Below are 18,769 nucleotides of genomic sequence, written 5' to 3'. Positions count from 1 at the left end.
TGGAAGGGTCAGACGAAAAGACACAGGATTAAGAACCTCAGAAATCCTATACGGACCAATGAAACGAGGTTTAAACTTAGGAGAAGAAACCTTCATAGGAATATGACGAGAAGATAACCAAACCAAATCCCCAACACAAAGTCGAGGACCCACACAGCGTCTGCGATTAGCGAAACGTTGAGCCTTCTCCTGGGACAAGGTCAAATTGTCCACTACATGAGACCAAATCTGCTGCAACCTGTCCACCACAGTATCCACACCAGGACAGTCCGAAGACTCAACCTGCCCTGAAGAGAAACGAGGATGGAACCCAGAGTTGCAGAAAAACGGCGAAACCAAGGTAGCCGAGCTGGCCCGATTATTAAGGGCGAACTCAGCCAAAGGCAAAAGGGACACCCAGTCATCCTGATCAGCAGAAGCAAAGCATCTCAGATATGTTTCCAAGGTCTGATTGGTTCGTTCGGTCTGGCCATTAGTCTGAGGATGGAAAGCCGAGGAAAAAGACAAGTCAATGCCCATCCTACCACAAAAGGCTCGCCAAAACCTCGAAACAAACTGGGAACCTCTGTCAGAAACGATATTCTCTGGAATGCCATGTAAACGAACCACATGCTGGAAGAACAATGGCACCAAATCAGAGGAGGAAGGTAATTTAGACAAGGGTACCAAATGGACCATCTTAGAGAAGCGATCACAGACCACCCAAATGACTGACATCTTTTGAGAGACGGGAAGATCTGAAATAAAATCCATAGAGATATGTGTCCAAGGCCTCTTCAGGACCGGCAAGGGCAAAAGCAACCCACTGGCACGAGAACAGCAGGGCTTAGCCCGAGCACAAATCCCACAGGACTGCACAAAAGTACGCACATCCCGCGACAGAGATGGCCACCAAAAGGATCTAACCACTAACTCTCTGGTACCAAAGATTCCAGGATGACCAGCCAACACCGAACAATGAACCTCAGAGATAACTTTATTCGTCCACCTATCAGGGACAAACAGTTTCTCCGCTGGGCAACGATCAGGTTTATTAGCCTGAAATTTTTGCAGCACCCGCCGCAAATCAGGGGAGATGGCAGACACAATTACTCCCTCTTTGAGGATACCCGCCGGCTCAGATAAACCCGGAGAGTCGGGCACATGACTCCTAGACAGAGCATCCGCCTTCACATTTTTAGAGCCCGGAAGGTATGAAATCACAAAGTCAAAACGGGCAAAAAACAGCGACCAACGAGCCTGTCTAGGATTCAACCGCTTGGCAGACTCGAGATAAGTCAAGTTCTTATGATCAGTTAAGACCACCACGCGATGCTTAGCTCCTTCAAGCCAATGACGCCACTCCTCGAATGCCCACTTCATGGCCAGCAACTCTCGATTGCCCACATCATAATTTCGCTCAGCAGGCGAAAACTTCCTGGAAAAGAAGGCGCATGGTTTCATCACCGAGCAATCAGAACTTCTCTGCGACAAAACAGCCCCTGCTCCAATCTCAGAAGCATCAACCTCGACCTGGAACGGAAGCGAAACATCTGGTTGACACAACACAGGGGCAGAAGAAAAACGACGCTTCAACTCTTGAAAAGCTTCCACAGCAGCAGAAGACCAATTGACCACATCAGCACCCTTCTTGGTGAAATCGGTCAATGGTTTAGCAATACTAGAAAAATTGCAGATGAAGCGACGATAAAAATTAGCAAAGCCCAGGAACTTTTGCAGACTTTTCAGAGATGTCGGCTGAGTCCAATCATGGATGGCTTGGACCTTAACAGGGTCCATCTCGATAGTAGAAGAGGAAAAGATGAACCCCAAAAATGAAACCTTCTGAACACCAAAGAGACACTTTGATCCCTTCACAAACAAAGAATTAGCACGCAGGACCTGAAACACCGTTCTGACCTGCTTCACATGAGACTCTCAATCATCCCAGAAGATCAAAATGTCATCCAAGTACACAATCAGGAATTTATCCAGGTACTCTCGGAAGATGTCATGCATAAAGGACTGAAACACTGATGGAGCATTGGCAAGTCCGAATGGCATTACTAGACACTCAAAATGGCCCTCGGGCGTATTAAATGCAGTTTTCCATTCATCGCCTCGCTTAATAGGCACAAGATTATACGCACCACGAAGATCTATCTTGGTGAACCAACTAGCCCCCTTAATCCGAGCAAACAAATCAGATAACAACGGCAAGGGGTACTGAAATTTAACCGTGATCTTATTTAGAAGGCGGTAATCTATACAAGGTCTCAGTGAACCATCCTTCTTGGCTACAAAAAAGAACCCTGCTCCTAATGGCGACGATGATGGGCGAATATGCCCCTTCTCCAAGGACTCCTTCACATAACTCCGCATAGCGGCGTGCTCAGGCACAGATAAATTAAACAGTCGACCTTTTGGGAATTTACTACCAGGAATCAAATCGATAGCACAATCACAATCCCTATGCGGAGGTAGGGTATCGGACTTGGGCTCATCAAATACATCCCGGTAATCAGACAAGAAATCTGGAACCTCAGAAGGGGTGGACGACGAAATAGTCAGAAATGGGACATCACCATGTACCCCCTGACAACCCCAGCTGGACACAGACATGGATTTCCAATCTAATACTGAATTATGGACTTGTAGCCATGGCAACCCCAACACGACCACATCATGCAGATTATGCAACACCAGAAAGCGAATAACCTCCTGATGTGCAGGAGCCATGCACATGGTCAGCTGGGTCCAGTACTGAGGCTTATTCTTGGCCAAAGGCGTAGCATCAATTCCTCTCAATGGAATAGGACACTGCAAGGGCTCCAAGAAAAACCCACAACGCCTAGCATACTCCAAGTCCATCAAATTCAGGGCAGCGCCTGAATCCACAAATGCCATGACAGAATACAATGACAAAGAGCAGATCAAGGTAACGGACAGAAGAAATTTTGACTGTACCGTACCAATGGTGGCAGACCTAGCGAACCGCTTAGTGCGCTTAGGACAATCAGAGATAGCATGAGTGGAATCACCACAGTAGAAACACAGCCCATTCAGACGTCTGTGTTCTTGCCGTTCAACTCTGGTCAAAGTCCTATCGCACTGCATAGGCTCAGGTTTAAGCTCAGATAATACCGCCAAATGGTGCACAGATTTACGCTCACGCAAGCGTCGACCGATCTGAATGGCCAAAGACATAGACTCATTCAGACCAGCAGGCATAGGAAATCCCACCATGACATCCTTAAGGGCTTCAGAGAGACCTTTTCTGAAAATAGCTGCGAGCGCACCTTCATTCCATTGAGTGAGTACGGACCACTTTCTAAATTTCTGACAATATACCTCTATCTCATCCTGACCCTGACACAGAGCCAGCAAATTTTTCTCTGCCTGATCCACTGAATTAGGTTCATCGGACAGCAATCCGAGCGCCAGGAAAAACGCATCGATATTACTTAATGCAGGATCTCCTGACGCAAGAGAAAATGCCCAGTCCTGAGGGTCGCCACGTAAAAAAGAAATAATGATCCTAACTTGTTGAACTGGGTCACCAGAGGAGCGAGGTTTCAAAGCCAGAAATAGTTTACAATTATTTTTGAAACTCAGAAATTTAGTTCTATCTCCAAAAAACAAATCAGGAATAGGAATTCTCGGTTCTAACATAGAATTCTGAACCACAAAGTCTTGAATATTTTGTACTCTTGCCGTGAGCTGATCCACACATGAAGACAGACCTTTAATGTCCATCGCTACACCTGTGTCCCGAACCACCCAAATGTCTAGGGGAAAAAAAAGGCAAAACACAGTGCAGAGAAAAAAAAATGGTCTCAGAACTTCTTTTTTCCCTCTATTGAGAATCATTAGTACTTTTGGCTTCCAGTACTGTTATGATAAGGTAATTCAGTACCACAATGGACATAGAGGTCAGAGCACATACAGTGACCTGACAATAACCCAAAAACATAGAACGAGCTCTGAGACGTGGGAACTCTGCTGACCGCAATCCCTAATCCTCTCCAACCACACTAAAGGCAGCCGTGGATTGCGCCTAATGCTCCCTATGCAACTCGGCACAGCCTGAGAAACTAGCTAGCCTGAAGATAGAAAATAAGCCTACCTTGCCTCAGAGAAATACCCCAAAGGAAAAGGCAGCCCCCACATATAATGACTGTGAGTTAAGATGAAAAGACAAACGTAGAGATGAAATAGATTTAGCAAAGTGAGGCCCGACTTTCTGAACAGAGCGAGGATAGGAAAGGTAACTTTGCGGTCAACACAAAACCCTACAAAAACCACGCAAAGGGGGCAAAAAGACCCTCCGTACCGAACTAACGGTACGGAGGTACACCCTCTGCGTCCCAGAGCTTCCAGCAAGCAAGAAAAAACCAAATAAGCAAGCTGGACAGAAAAAACAGCAAACAAAATAGCAAAGCGGAACTTAGCTATGCAGAGCAGCAGGCCACAGGAACGATCCAGGAGGAAACAGGTCCAATACTAGAACATTGACTGGAAGCCAGGATCAAAGCACTAGGTGGAGTTAAATAGAGCAGCACCTAACGACTTCACCAAATCACCTGAGGAAGGAAACTCAGAAGCCGCAGTACCACTTTCCTCCACCAACGGAAGCTCACAGAGAGAATCAGCCGAAGTACCACTTGTGACCACAGGAGGGAGCTCTGCCACAGAATTCACAACAGTACCCCCCCTTAAGGAGGGGTCACCGAACCCTCACCAGAGCCCCCAGGACGACCAGGATGAGCCATATGAAAGGCACGAACAAGATCGGGAGCATGGACATCAGAGGCAAAGACCCAGGAATTATCTTCCTGAGCATAACCCTTCCACTTAACCAGATACTGGAGTTTCCGTCTTGAAACACGAGAATCCAAAATCTTCTCCACAATATACTCCAACTCCCCCTCCACCAAAACCGGGGCAGGAGGATCAACAGATGGAACCATAGGTGCCACGTATCTCCGCAACAATGACCTATGGAATACGTTATGTATGGAAAAAGAATCTGGAAGGGTCAGACGAAAAGACACAGGATTAAGAACCTCAGAAATCCTATACGGACCAATGAAACGAGGTTTAAACTTAGGAGAAGAAACCTTCATAGGAATATGACGAGAAGATAACCAAACCAAATCCCCAACACAAAGTCGAGGACCCACACAGCGTCTGCGATTAGCGAAACGTTGAGCCTTCTCCTGGGACAAGGTCAAATTGTCCACTGCATGAGACCAAATCTGCTGCAACCTGTCCACCACAGTATCCACACCAGGACAGTCCGAAGACTCAACCTGCCCTGAAGAGAAACGAGGATGGAACCCAGAGTTGCAGAAAAACGGCGAAACCAAGGTAGCCGAGCTGGCCCGATTATTAAGGGCGAACTCAGCCAAAGGCAAAAGGGACACCCAGTCATCCTGATCAGCAGAAGCAAAGCATCTCAGATATGTTTCCAAGGTCTGATTGGTTCGTTCGGTCTGGCCATTAGTCTGAGGATGGAAAGCCGAGGAAAAAGACAAGTCAATGCCCATCCTACCACAAAAGGCTCGCCAAAACCTCGAAACAAACTGGGAACCTCTGTCAGAAACTATATTCTCTGGAATGCCATGTAAACGAACCACATGCTGGAAGAACAATGGCACCAAATCAGAGGAGGAAGGTAATTTAGACAAGGGTACCAAATGGACCATCTTAGAGAAGCGATCACAGACCACCCAAATGACTGACATCTTTTGAGAGACGGGAAGATCTGAAATAAAATCCATAGAGATATGTGTCCAAGGCCTCTTCGGGACCGGCAAGGGCAAAAGCAACCCACTGGCACGAGAACAGCAGGGCTTAGCCCGAGCACAAATCCCACAGGACTGCACAAAAGTACGCACATCCCGCGACAGAGATGGCCACCAAAAGGATCTAGCCACTAACTCTCTGGTACCAAAGATTCCAGGATGACCAGCCAACACCGAACAATGAACCTCAGAGATAACTTTATTCGTCCACCTATCAGGGACAAACAGTTTCTCCGCTGGGCAACGATCAGGTTTATTAGCCTGAAATTTTTGCAGCACCCGCCGCAAATCAGGGGAGATGGCAGACACAATTACTCCCTCTTTGAGGATACCCGCCGGCTCAGATAAACCCGGAGAGTCGGGCACATGACTCCTAGACAGAGCATCCGCCTTCACATTTTTAGAGCCCGGAAGGTACGAAATCACAAAGTCAAAACGGGCAAAAAACAGCGACCAACGAGCCTGTCTAGGATTCAACCGCTTGGCAGACTCGAAATAAGTCAAGTTCTTATGATCAGTTAAGACCACCACGCGATGCTTAGCTCCTTCAAGCCAATGACGCCACTCCTCGAATGCCCACTTCATGGCCAGCAACTCTCGATTGCCCACATCATAATTTCGCTCAGCAGGCGAAAACTTCCTGGAAAAGAAGGCGCATGGTTTCATCACCGAGCAATCAGAACTTCTCTGCGACAAAACAGCCCCTGCTCCAATCTCAGAAGCATCAACCTCGACCTGGAACGGAAGCGAAACATCTGGTTGACACAACACAGGGGCAGAAGAAAAACGACGCTTCAACTCTTGAAAAGCTTCCACAGCAGCAGAAGACCAATTGACCACATCAGCACCCTTCTTGGTGAAATCGGTCAATGGTTTAGCAATACTAGAAAAATTGCAGATGAAGCGACGATAAAAATTAGCAAAGCCCAGGAACTTTTGCAGACTTTTCAGAGATGTCGGCTGAGTCCAATCATGGATGGCTTGGACCTTAACAGGGTCCATCTCGATAGTAGAAGAGGAAAAGATGAACCCCAAAAATGAAACCTTCTGAACACCAAAGAGACACTTTGATCCCTTCACAAACAAAGAATTAGCACGCAGGACCTGAAACACCGTTCTGACCTGCTTCACATGAGACTCTCAATCATCCCAGAAGATCAAAATGTCATCCAAGTACACAATCAGGAATTTATCCAGGTACTCTCGGAAGATGTCATGCATAAAGGACTGAAACACTGATGGAGCATTGGCAAGTCCGAATGGCATTACTAGATACTCAAAATGGCCCTCGGGCGTATTAAATGCAGTTTTCCATTCATCGCCTCGCTTAATAGGCACAAGATTATACACACCACGAAGATCTATCTTGGTGAACCAACTAGCCCCCTTAATCCGAGCAAACAAATCAGATAACAACGGCAAGGGGTACTGAAATTTAACCGTGATCTTATTTAGAAGGCGGTAATCTATACAAGGTCTCAGTGAACCATCCTTCTTGGCTACAAAAAAGAACCCTGCTCCTAATGGCGACGATGATGGGCGAATATGCCCCTTCTCCAAGGACTCCTTCACATAACTCCGCATAGCGGCGTGCTCAGGCACAGATAAATTAAACAGTCGACCTTTTGGGAATTTACTACCAGGAATCAAATCGATAGCACAATCACAATCCCTATGCGAAGGTAGGGTATCGGACTTGGGCTCATCAAATACATCCCGGTAATCAGACAAGAAATCTGGAACCTCAGAAGGGGTGGACGACGAAATAGTCAGAAATGGGACATCACCATGTACCCCCTGACAACCCCAGCTGGACACAGACATGGATTTCCAATCTAATACTGAATTATGGACTTGTAGCCATGGCAACCCCAACACGACCACATCATGCAGATTATGCAACACCAGAAAGCGAATAACCTCCTGATGTGCAGGAGCCATGCACATGGTCAGCTGGGTCCAGTACTGAGGCTTATTCTTGGCCAAAGGCGTAGCATCAATTCCTCTCAATGGAATAGGACACTGCAAGGGCTCCAAGAAAAACCCACAACGCCTAGCATACTCCAAGTCCATCAAATTCAGGGCAGCGCCTGAATCCACAAATGCCATGACAGAATACAATGACAAAGAGCAGATCAAGGTAACGGACAGAAGAAATTTTGACTGTACCGTACCAATGGTGGCAGACCTAGCGAACCGCTTAGTGCGCTTAGGACAATCAGAGATAGCATGAGTGGAATCACCACAGTAGAAACACAGCCCATTCAGACGTCTGTGTTCTTGCCGTTCAACTCTGGTCAAAGTCCTATCGCACTGCATAGGCTCAGGTTTAAGCTCAGATAATACCGCCAAATGGTGCACAGATTTACGCTCACGCAAGCGTCGACCGATCTGAATGGCCAAAGACATAGACTCATTCAGACCAGCAGGCATAGGAAATCCCACCATGACATCCTTAAGGGCTTCAGAGAGACCTTTTCTGAAAATAGCTGCGAGCGCACCTTCATTCCATTGAGTGAGTACGGACCACTTTCTAAATTTCTGACAATATACCTCTATCTCATCCTGACCCTGACACAGAGCCAGCAAATTTTTCTCTGCCTGATCCACTGAATTAGGTTCATCGTACAGCAATCCGAGCGCCAGGAAAAACGCATCGATATTACTTAATGCAGGATCTCCTGACGCAAGAGAAAATGCCCAGTCCTGAGGGTCGCCACGTAAAAAAGAAATAATGATCCTAACTTGTTGAACTGGGTCACCAGAGGAGCGAGGTTTCAAAGCCAGAAATAGTTTACAATTATTTTTGAAACTCAGAAATTTAGTTCTATCTCCAAAAAACAAATCAGGAATAGGAATTCTCGGTTCTAACATAGAATTCTGAACCACAAAGTCTTGAATATTTTGTACTCTTGCCGTGAGCTGATCCACACATGAAGACAGACCTTTAATGTCCATCGCTACACCTGTGTCCCGAACCACCCAAATGTCTAGGGGAAAAAAAAGGCAAAACACAGTGCAGAGAAAAAAAAATGGTCTCAGAACTTCTTTTTTCCCTCTATTGAGAATCATTAGTACTTTGGGCCTCCAGTACTGTTATGATAAGGTAATTCAGTACCACAATGGACATAGAGGTCAGAGCACATACAGTGACCTGACAATAACCCAAAAACATAGAACGAGCTCTGAGACGTGGGAACTCTGCTGACCGCAATCCCTAATCCTCTCCAACCACACTAAAGGCAGCCGTGGATTGCGCCTAATGCTCCCTATGCAACTCGGCACAGCCTGAGAAACTAGCTAGCCTGAAGATAGAAAATAAGCCTACCTTGCCTCAGAGAAATACCCCAAAGGAAAAGGCAGCCCCCACATATAATGACTGTGAGTTAAGATGAAAAGACAAACGTAGAGATGAAATAGATTTAGCAAAGTGAGGCCCGACTTTCTGAACAGAGCGAGGATAGGATAGCCAGCTCTTCCCTCTCCTAGTGTATCCTCACCCACCCCCTGCAGACTGTGAGCCCTCACGGGCAGGGTCCTCCCTCCTTATGTACTCGTGTGCCTTGTTATCTGCTCATGTTTAATGTATTTGTCTATATTTGCCCCGCATTCACATGTAAAGCGCCAAGGAATAAATGGCGCTATAAAAATGTATAATAATAATAAAATAATAAATAGGAAAGGTAACTTTGTGGTCAACACAAAACCCTACAAAAATCACGCAAAGGGGGCAAAAAGACCCTCCGTACCGAACTAACGGCACGGAGGTACACCCTCTGCGTCCCAGAGCTTCCAGCAAGCAGGAAAAAACAAATAGACAAGCTGGACAGAAAAAACAGCAAACAAAATAGCAAAGCAAAACTTAGCTATGCAGAGCAGCAGGCCACAGGAACGATCCAGGAGGAAACAGGTCCAATACTAGAACAATGACTGGAAGCCAGGATCAAAGCACTAGGTGGAGTTAAATAGAGCAGCACCTAACGACTTCACCAAATCACCTGAGGAAGGAAACTCAGAAGCCGCAGTACCACTTTCCTCCACCAACGGAAGCTCACAGAGAGAATCAGCCGAAGTACCACTTGTGACCACAGGAGGGAGCTCTGCCACAGAATTCACAACAATGATCATCCCTAAATTCTGTGGTTTCCTCCCACCAGCCCAGGAATAGGTTAGCATATGAGGGGGCACAGGGTCTCCCCATCGCAGTACCCCTGAGCTGGTGGAAGTACTTCCTGCCAGTAAGAAAGAAGTTATGAGTAAGAGTGAATTTTAGAAGATCCTCCATGAAGTGATCTATTACCATATATACTCGAGTATAAGCTGAGATTTTCAGCCCATTTTTGTGGGCTGAAAGTCCCCCTCTCGTCTTATACTCGAGTCATACCCATGGGGCGGCAGGGGAGGGGGAGCGGGGGCTGTCTAATTATACTCACCTGCTCCTGGTGCGGTCCCTGCAGGTCCCTGGCTTCCCCAGCGCCGGCAGCTTCTTCCTGTACGGAGCGGTCACATGTTACCGCTCATTACTGTAATGAATTTGCGGCTCCACCTCCTATAGGGGTGGAGCCGTATATTCATTACTGTAATGAGCGGTAACGGTGACCGCTCAGTACAGGAAGAAGCTGCCAGTGCCGGGAAGCAGGGACTGCACAGCGCCAGGTGCAGGTGAGTATAACGGGGAGGGGAGCGCTGCGCGATATTCACCTGCTCCCCGTTCTGGCGCCGCTCCGTCTTCAGCGTCTTCTGCAGTGATGCTCAGGTCAGAGGGTGCGGTGACGTGGTTAGTGCGCGCCCTCTGCCTGAATGTCAGTGCGGAAGACGCTGAAGACGGAGTGGCGCCCGGAGCGAGGATCAGGTGAATATTGAAAGTGCTGGGGGCCGGAGCGACGGAGAGGTGAGTATGTTATTTTTTTTTATCGCAGCAACAGCAAATAAGGCAAGTGTCTGTATGGAGCATCATATGGGGCCATAACGTTTGTGCAGCACTATATGAGGCAAGTGTCTGTATGGGGCCATAACGTTTGTGCAGCACTATATGGGGCAAGTGTCTGTATGGAGCATCTTGTGGGGCCATAACGTTTGTGCAGCACTATATGGGGCAAATATCTTTATGGAGCATCTTATGGGGCCACAATCAACATTTGTTCAGCATTATATTGGGCAAATGTGTCTATGGAGCATCTTATGGGGCCATTATTAACCTTTATGCATGATTCTATGGGGCATATTTTAATATGGAGCATCTTATGGGGCCATCATAAACTTTATGGAGCATTATATGGGGCTCCTGATTCAATATGGATATTCAAAAACACTTAAGCTACTGATGTCTCAATTAATTTTACTTTTATTGGTATCGATTTTAACTTTTGACATTTACCGGTAGCTGCTGCATTTTCCACCCTAGGCTTATACTCGAGTCATTAAGTTTTCCCAGTTTTTTGTGGCAAAATTAGAGGGGTTGGTTTATACTCGGGTCGGCTTAAAATTGAGTATATACGGTACACTCTATTGATCTTGATTTCAAGAACTGTCTTACCCCTATGACCTCATTCTCATGCAATATGTTAACATTTTACTGTGGGGGGGGGATGGCGGTATTTTACTGTGAAAATAACATACTTATGTGGGTGCAGGGGTGGATGGTGGCATGGTGAGAAGAATATACTGTGTGTGGGTGAATGGAGATACTGTGGGGACATTATATTGTGGGTGGGGGATGGCGGTGCTGTGGGAAGATTATACTTTGTGTGAGGGATGGCGGTACTGTGGGAAGATACTATGTGGTGGATTGTGGTACTATGTTAACATTATACTTTGTGTGAGGGATAGAATCATATAGAAACTGAGGCGTATTTAGAACAAAGTATAACAATCTTTATTAGAATAAAATGGACAAACGATGATGGTTGTAGATGACGAGGAAAAAGCTAACATATTAAACACCTTCTTCTCCACAGTATTCACGGTGGAAAATGAAATGCTAGGTGAAATCCCAAGAAACAATGAAAACCCTATATTAAGGGTCACCAATCTAACTCAAGAAGAGGTGCGAAACCGGCTAAATAAGATTAAAATAGATAAATCTCCGGGTCCGGATGGCATACTTCCACGAGTACTAAGAGAACTAAGTAATGTAATAGATAAAAAATTATTTCTTATTTTTAGGGACTCTATAGCGACGGGGTCTGTTCCGCAGGACTGGCGCATAGCAAATGTGGTGCCAATATTCAAAAAGGGCTCTAAAAGTGAACCTGGAAATTATAGGCCAGTAAGTCTAACCTCTATTGTTGGTAAAATATTTGAAGGGTTTCTGAGGGATGTTATTCTGGATTATCTCAATGAGAATAACTGTTTAACTCCATATCAGCATGGGTTTATGAGAAATCGCTCCTGTCAAACCAATCTAATCAGTTTTTATGAAGAGCTAAGCTATAGGCTGGACCACGGTGAGTCATTGGAGGTGGTATATCTCGAATTTTCCAAAGCGTTTGATACCGTGCCGCACAAGAGGTTGGTACACAAAATGAGAATGCTGGGTCTGGCGAAAAATGTGTGTAGATGGGTTAGTAACTGGCTTAGTGATGGAAAGCAGAGGGTGGTTATAAATGGTAGAGTCTCTAACGGGGTCGCTGTGACCAGTGGGGTACCGCAGGGGTCGGTATTGGGACCTGTTCTCTTCAACATATTCATTAATGATCTGGTAGAAGGTTTACACAGTAAAATATCGATATTTGCAGATGATACAAAACTATGTAAAGCAGTTAATACTAGAGAAGATAGTATTCTGCTACAGATGGATCTGGATAAGTTGGAAACTTGGGCTGAAAGGTGGCAGATGAGGTTTAACAATGATAAATGTAAGGTTATACACATGGGAAGAAGGAATCAATATCACCATTACACACTGAACGGGAAACCACTGGGTAAATCTGACAGGGAGACTTGGGGATCCTAGTTAATGATAAACTTACCTGGAGCAGCCAGTGCCAGGCAGCAGCTGCCAAGGCAAACAGGATCATGGGGTGCATTAAAAGAGGTCTGGATACACATGATGAGAGCATTATACTGCCTCTGTACAAATCCCTAGTTAGACCGCATATGGAGTACTGTGTCCAGTTTTGGGCACCGGTGCTCAGGAAGGATATAATGGAACTAGAGAGAGTACAAAGGAGGGCAACAAAATTAATAAAGGGGATGGGAGAACTACAATACCCAGATAGATTAGCGAAATAAGGATTATTTAGTCTAGAAAAAAGACGACTGAGGGGCGATCTAATAACCATGTATAAGTACATAAGGGGACAATACAAATATCTCGCTGAGGATCTGTTTATACCAAGGAAGGTGACGGGCACAAGGGGGCATTCTTTGCGTCTGGAGGATAGAAGGTTTTTCCACCAACATAGAAGAGGATTCTTTACTGTTAGGGCGGTGAGAATCTGGAATTGCTTGCCTGAGGAGGTGGTGATGGCGAACTCAGTCGAAGGGTTCAAGAGAGGCCTGGATGTCTTCCTGGAGCAGAACAATATTGTATCATACAATTATTAGGTTCTGTAGAAGGACGTAGATCTGGGGATTTATTATGTTGGAATATAGGCTGAACTGGATGGACAAATGTCTTTTTTCGGCCTTACTAACTATGTTACTATGTTATGTTACTATGTTAAACACATATCTAAAAATAGTACCCACAGGGAATGTTGGGTTAATGAGCGAAGAAACAAAAGTGGCACCACTACTGAGCAGATGGTCTAGCAAGACCTAGTAAACTATAGTAATATGGTATGTTGCTATATGGAAAGAAATTCCTGCAATAGGGAGCACAGCAACCCACAGGGTATACACAGCTAAGAGCAACAGTACACAGCCATAGTGGCGTGCCAGAGTTGTCATACACAGATGTATAGTAATCAGCAGGGAAGAACACGTTGTACTTGCAGCAACTGTAACAAACATAAATAGCAGGGTCTTACCAGAGCTCAGGAGATGGTGCCACAGCCCCTACGCGCGTTTCGGCGACGTGCCTTCGTCAGGGGGAGGGATGGAGGTACTGTGTGATATAGAACAGTTAAATGTTTTTCCTTTAATTCCTAGAATTTTTTCTTATAATGTAGTAGCCTTATAGTCTCCGATTCAAGGATTTTATACTTCTTATCTTATATGAAATGTTTTCAATAGTCAGCAAGAACATGTTCTGGGTACATGGTAAATAAAGCATGACCCTGGGTAACGGGGGGGCTACATGACTTACATTGAGTTTCATTTGCTGTGAATGGTATAAAAAATACTGCCTCTTGTTTCAATAAACCAGGAAAGTGATTTGCTCACAATCTGTGTGCATTCCTTTCTCCAAGCACTTGTCAATTTGAGGGCGTAACCTTTTAATTTGGCCTAGTGATCTGGCATATCTGACTTTGAGTCAGAACGAAAACAGCTACAACAGTTTTGGCGCCCAAAGCGGGGTCGTGGTAAACAGCCTATTCGAAATCCTTACGTGGGAGCTTCCTGAGAGATTGGACATACAAATCCCAGCTGCAGCAAGGTAGGAAGCCTTATTCTTGTACTATGCTTTTGTACTTGCAATCTCTCTGGATCTCTCCACATCTCTGGGTAAAGACTGCAAACACGGTTCAAGAACCAACCTCACCAGTGAGATTTTGTAATTTTTTGTCTGTTTATGTCTGTATGAGAGTTGAATAATAGAGTAATAAGACAATAAGCATTATCTGTATTATCTGTCAGTCTACTAACTGGTTGTGTAGCACAGAGTTGGGTCAGTCTCTGTGCAGTTTTATTGTTTGGTCATTTTGGATTGTCAGGACATTGTATAGGGTTGTGTTTCTGTGGTTCATGTTTATGCAGTTGGCTTTGGCGTTCTCGGAGTGTCAGTGGACACTGCAGTTTTCATAAGTTGTGCTAATTCCTAGGTACAGTAGGCAGGCTGTGTGAATCGTTGTATGCATCTTTACGAGAACCTCTGAATGACATGAGTGATGAGTAACTGAGTATAAGGGACAAATAAGTAAGTCCCTGATGGATGAGGGGTTCCGTTAGGTGTTATCCTCTGTATGTGACAGAGGACATTATTCAACTCACTTTGAGCTGAATCAGGCAGAGTGATTGAGATAAGGCTAGGTTCACATTGCGTTAGTGCCATCCGTTTAGCGGATACGCTAACGGATTGCGCTAACGCAATGTCCAAAAAGGGATTGTGCTTGTCAATCCCGCTAGCGCAGATGCCCGATCTGCGCTAGCGAAGAATGGAAGCTGAACGCTCCAAGCAGCGTTCGAGGTCCGTACGAAAATAACGACACATCGCTGACGCATGCCAAAAATGGCATACGTTAGCGATGCGTTAGCGATCCGTTAGCACATTGCAGTCAATGGGTGCGCTAACGGATCCATTACATGGCGTCAATTGTGACAATTTCGCCATGTAACGGATTCCGTTAGCGGACACCCACTAATGCAATGTGAACCTAGCCTAAGGGATTTTGTTCTTCTCTTCTTTTTGTAAAATCAACTGATTTCAGATCTCAGGAAGGTGAAAGAAAAAGAAAAAAAAATCCTGAATGACCACGTATGAATGTATCAGCACACTCCATTCTCTGAAGAGAGCAAAGGTATTTTGAGCGCAGTGTGTCAAGGGGCAGAGCGCTACAGGATTTTTTTCATGGATTCCTAGTGCCATTACTTTTCCAATTATTGCGGAGGGCCCAGGACGGATGCGTTTTAGATATTTTAATCTACATCTGAGATTGAGTAACAATGAAGCTGCTTAATTGCGTATGAGTTTTTCCTATGCAAGTTCCTCTTATCACCCCTAGTACATAATGGGAGGGGGGGGAAAAATACGCTCGAGTTCTCTGTATTTCTGTCTTTGGTGTAATGTGCGCTAGGAGATTTGTGCTTTTAACCCCTTAACCCCAGGAGCTTTTTGGGGTTTTACTTTTTCATTTTTCGCTCCCCTGCTTCCCAGAGCCCTAACTTTTTAATTTTTTTGCCAATATGGCTATGTCAGGGCTTATTTTTTGCGGGACGAGTTGTACTTTTGAACGGCACCATTGATTTTACCAAGTCATGTACTACAAAACGTGAAAAAAAAATTCCAAGAACGGTGAAATTGCAGCAAAAGTGAAATCCCACATTGGTTTTTTGTTTGGCTTCTTTGCTAGGTTCATGAAATGCTAAAACTGACCCGCCATTGTGATTCTCCAGGCCATTACGAGTTCATAAAAACATCCAACACCGCGGAGACACCATCACGTGTTTCTCAATGCAGCGCAGGGCCGGACTGGCCATCGGGCACTTCTGGCAAATGCCAGAAGGGCCAGTGCCAGTGATGGGCCACTCGATCCGCCTCCCCCCACCGCCGCCGACGACTCACCCCCCCGCCGTCGCATTCAACTATACCGGCGTGACGCCAGTACTGTTGAATGCAATGATGGAGGAGAGAGCGTCTACAGACGCTCCCTCTCCCATCATTCCCCACTCTGCCTCTGACACTGCGTGTGCGCGATGACGTCATATCATAGCGCACCTGCTGTGTCTCGGGCAGACTGCAGCCGCTGAGATAGGAGCAGGAAGCAGCGCGGGGCACGAGGAGAGGTGAGGAGTGTGTGTTTTTTTTCTTTAGGGGCCATTCTCGGGGGGTGGGGGGGATGAGAAGAGATGCGGGCTGTGGCTGTATATAGTACTGTGTGGACTGGGCTCTATATAGTACTCTGTGGGCTGTGCTGTATATATTACTCTGTGGGATGTGCTGTATGTAGTACTGTGTGGGCTGTGCTCTATATAGTACTCTGGGCTGTACTGTATATAGTACAATGTGGGCTGTGCTGTATATAGTACTTTGTGGGCTGTGCTATATATAGTACTCTGTGGGCTGTGCTATATATAGTACTCTGTGGGCTGTGCTATATATACTACTGTGTGGGCTGTGCTGTATATACTACTGTGTGGGTTGTGCTGTATATACTACTGTGTGGGCTGTGCTGTATATACTACTGTGTGGGCTGTGCTGTATATACTACTGTGTGGGCTGTGCTGTATATACTACTGTGTGGGCTGTGCTGTATATACTACTGTGTGGGCTGTGCTGTATATACTATGTGGGCTGTGCTGTATACTACTGTGTGGGCTGTGCTGTATACTACTACGTGGGCTGTGCTGTATACTACTGTGTGGGCTGTGCTGTATACTGCTGTATGGGCTGTTATCTACTACGTGGGTTGTGCTATATTATGCAGGCTGTGCTATATACTATGCGGGTTGTGCTATATACTATGCGGGCTTTGCTATATACTATGGGGAGTATATTATATTCTATGGGGGAGGCCATGTTATGTACTATGTGGCTGTGTTGTATGCTATTGTGGGGGTATATTATATTCTATGGGGGAGACTGTTATATTCTGTGGGGGGCTACATTATATATTATGGGGAGGTGGGCTGTATTATATTCCATGGGGTTACATTAAACTCTGGTGTGGCTGCATTATACTCTGTGGGGTGGCTGCATTATACTCTGGGGTGGCTGTTGTGGATTCTGTTTTTGGGCTCCCTCTGGTGGTTACAGATGGTACTGGGTGACTTGTGTTCTCTGCGGTCTCTGGTGTCCACCTGTTCTATCAGGATATGGGAGTTTCCTATTTAACCTGGCTTTCTTGTCATTTCCTCGCCGACTATCAATGTAATCAGTGTGTCTTGTTTCCTCTGCTTCCCGCTTCTGGATTCTTCAGGACAAGCTAAGTTTTTGATTTTCCTGTTCCACGTTTTGCTTAATTTTTGTCTTAGTCCAGCTTGCAGATATGTGATTCCTTTTTGCTGGTTGCTCTGGTGGGCTGATATTACTCCTCATGTTCCATGAGTTGGAACATGAGTTCAAGTAATTTCAGGATGGTTTTTTGTAGGGTTTTTCGCTGACCGCGCAGTTCACTTTTGTATCCTCTGCTATCTAGCTTTAGCGGGCCTCATTTTGCTGAATCTGTTTTCATAACTACGTATGTGCTTTCCTCTCATTTCACCGTCATTACATGTGGGGGGCTGCTATTTCTGTGGGGTGTTTCTCTGGAGGCAAGAGAGGTCTGTGTTTCTTCTAATAGGGAAATTAGTTCTTCGGCTGGCGCGAGACGTCTAGGAATCATCGTAGGCACGTTCCCCGGCTACAGCTAGTTGTGTGTTGAGGTTCAGGATCGCGGTCAGCTCAGTTTCCATCACCCTAGAGCTTGTTTTTTTTTTTGTGCTTGTCCTTTTGTGATCCCCTGCCATTGGGATCATGACAGTATAGCCGGCCCAAAAAGTGGTAATCGTGTTGGCTGAAGTAGGAGGAAAAGTAGTCTGAGGAAGTTTTTTTTTTTTTTTTTCCCCTCAGAGTTTGCTGCATAGCCTTAATTGCAGCCTGGCTGCGTCTTACCTCAGCTGTTTATCATGGACGTCCAGAGTTTGGCTTCCAGCCTGAATAATCTTGCTGCTAAGGTTCAAAATATACAAGATTTTGTTGTACATGCTCCTATGTCTGAACCTAGAATTCCTATCCCAGAGTTTTTTTCTGGAGATAGATCTAGTTTTCTGAATTTTAGGAACAATTGCAAGTTGTTTCTTTCTTTGAAATCTCGCTCTTCTGGAGACCCTGCTCAGCAAGTCAAGATTGTTATATCTTTCCTGCGGGGTGACCCTCAGAATTGGGCATTTGCATTGGCACCAGGGGATCCTGCGTTGCTCAATGTGGATGCGTTTTTTTTTGGCATTGGGTTTGCTCTATGAGGAACCTAACCTAGAGATTCAGGCTGAAAAAGCTTTATTGGCTCTCTCTCAGGGGCAAGATGAAGCAGAAATATATTGTCAGAAATTTCGGAAATGGTCGGTGCTTACTCAGTGGAATGAGTGCGCCCTGGCTGCAAGATTCAGAGATGGCCTTTCTGAGGCCATTAAAGATGTCATGGTGGGGTTCCCTGCGCCTACAGGTCTGAATGAGTCTATGA

At 45.6% G+C, this 18,769-nt stretch overlaps 1 protein-coding gene across 1 annotated transcript in view; it reads right to left on the bottom strand.

Moving 5' to 3' along the window:
• LOC138663659 (oocyte zinc finger protein XlCOF8.4-like) overlaps positions 1–13,838 on the bottom strand; it is a 58,172-nt gene extending 44,334 nt beyond the window's left edge. The window contains exon 1 of the mRNA XM_069749941.1: positions 13,760–13,838. The gene's annotated coding sequence lies outside the window, so the exon portion shown is untranslated. The remainder of the gene's footprint in view (positions 1–13,759) is intronic.
• Positions 13,839–18,769: the final 4,931 nt, after the last annotated feature.

The sequence above is a fragment of the Ranitomeya imitator genome, chromosome 2 (genome assembly GCF_032444005.1).
Source record: "Ranitomeya imitator isolate aRanImi1 chromosome 2, aRanImi1.pri, whole genome shotgun sequence".
NCBI lineage: Eukaryota > Metazoa > Chordata > Amphibia > Anura > Dendrobatidae > Ranitomeya > Ranitomeya imitator.
This window is presented reverse-complemented; position numbering and strand designations above follow the sequence as displayed.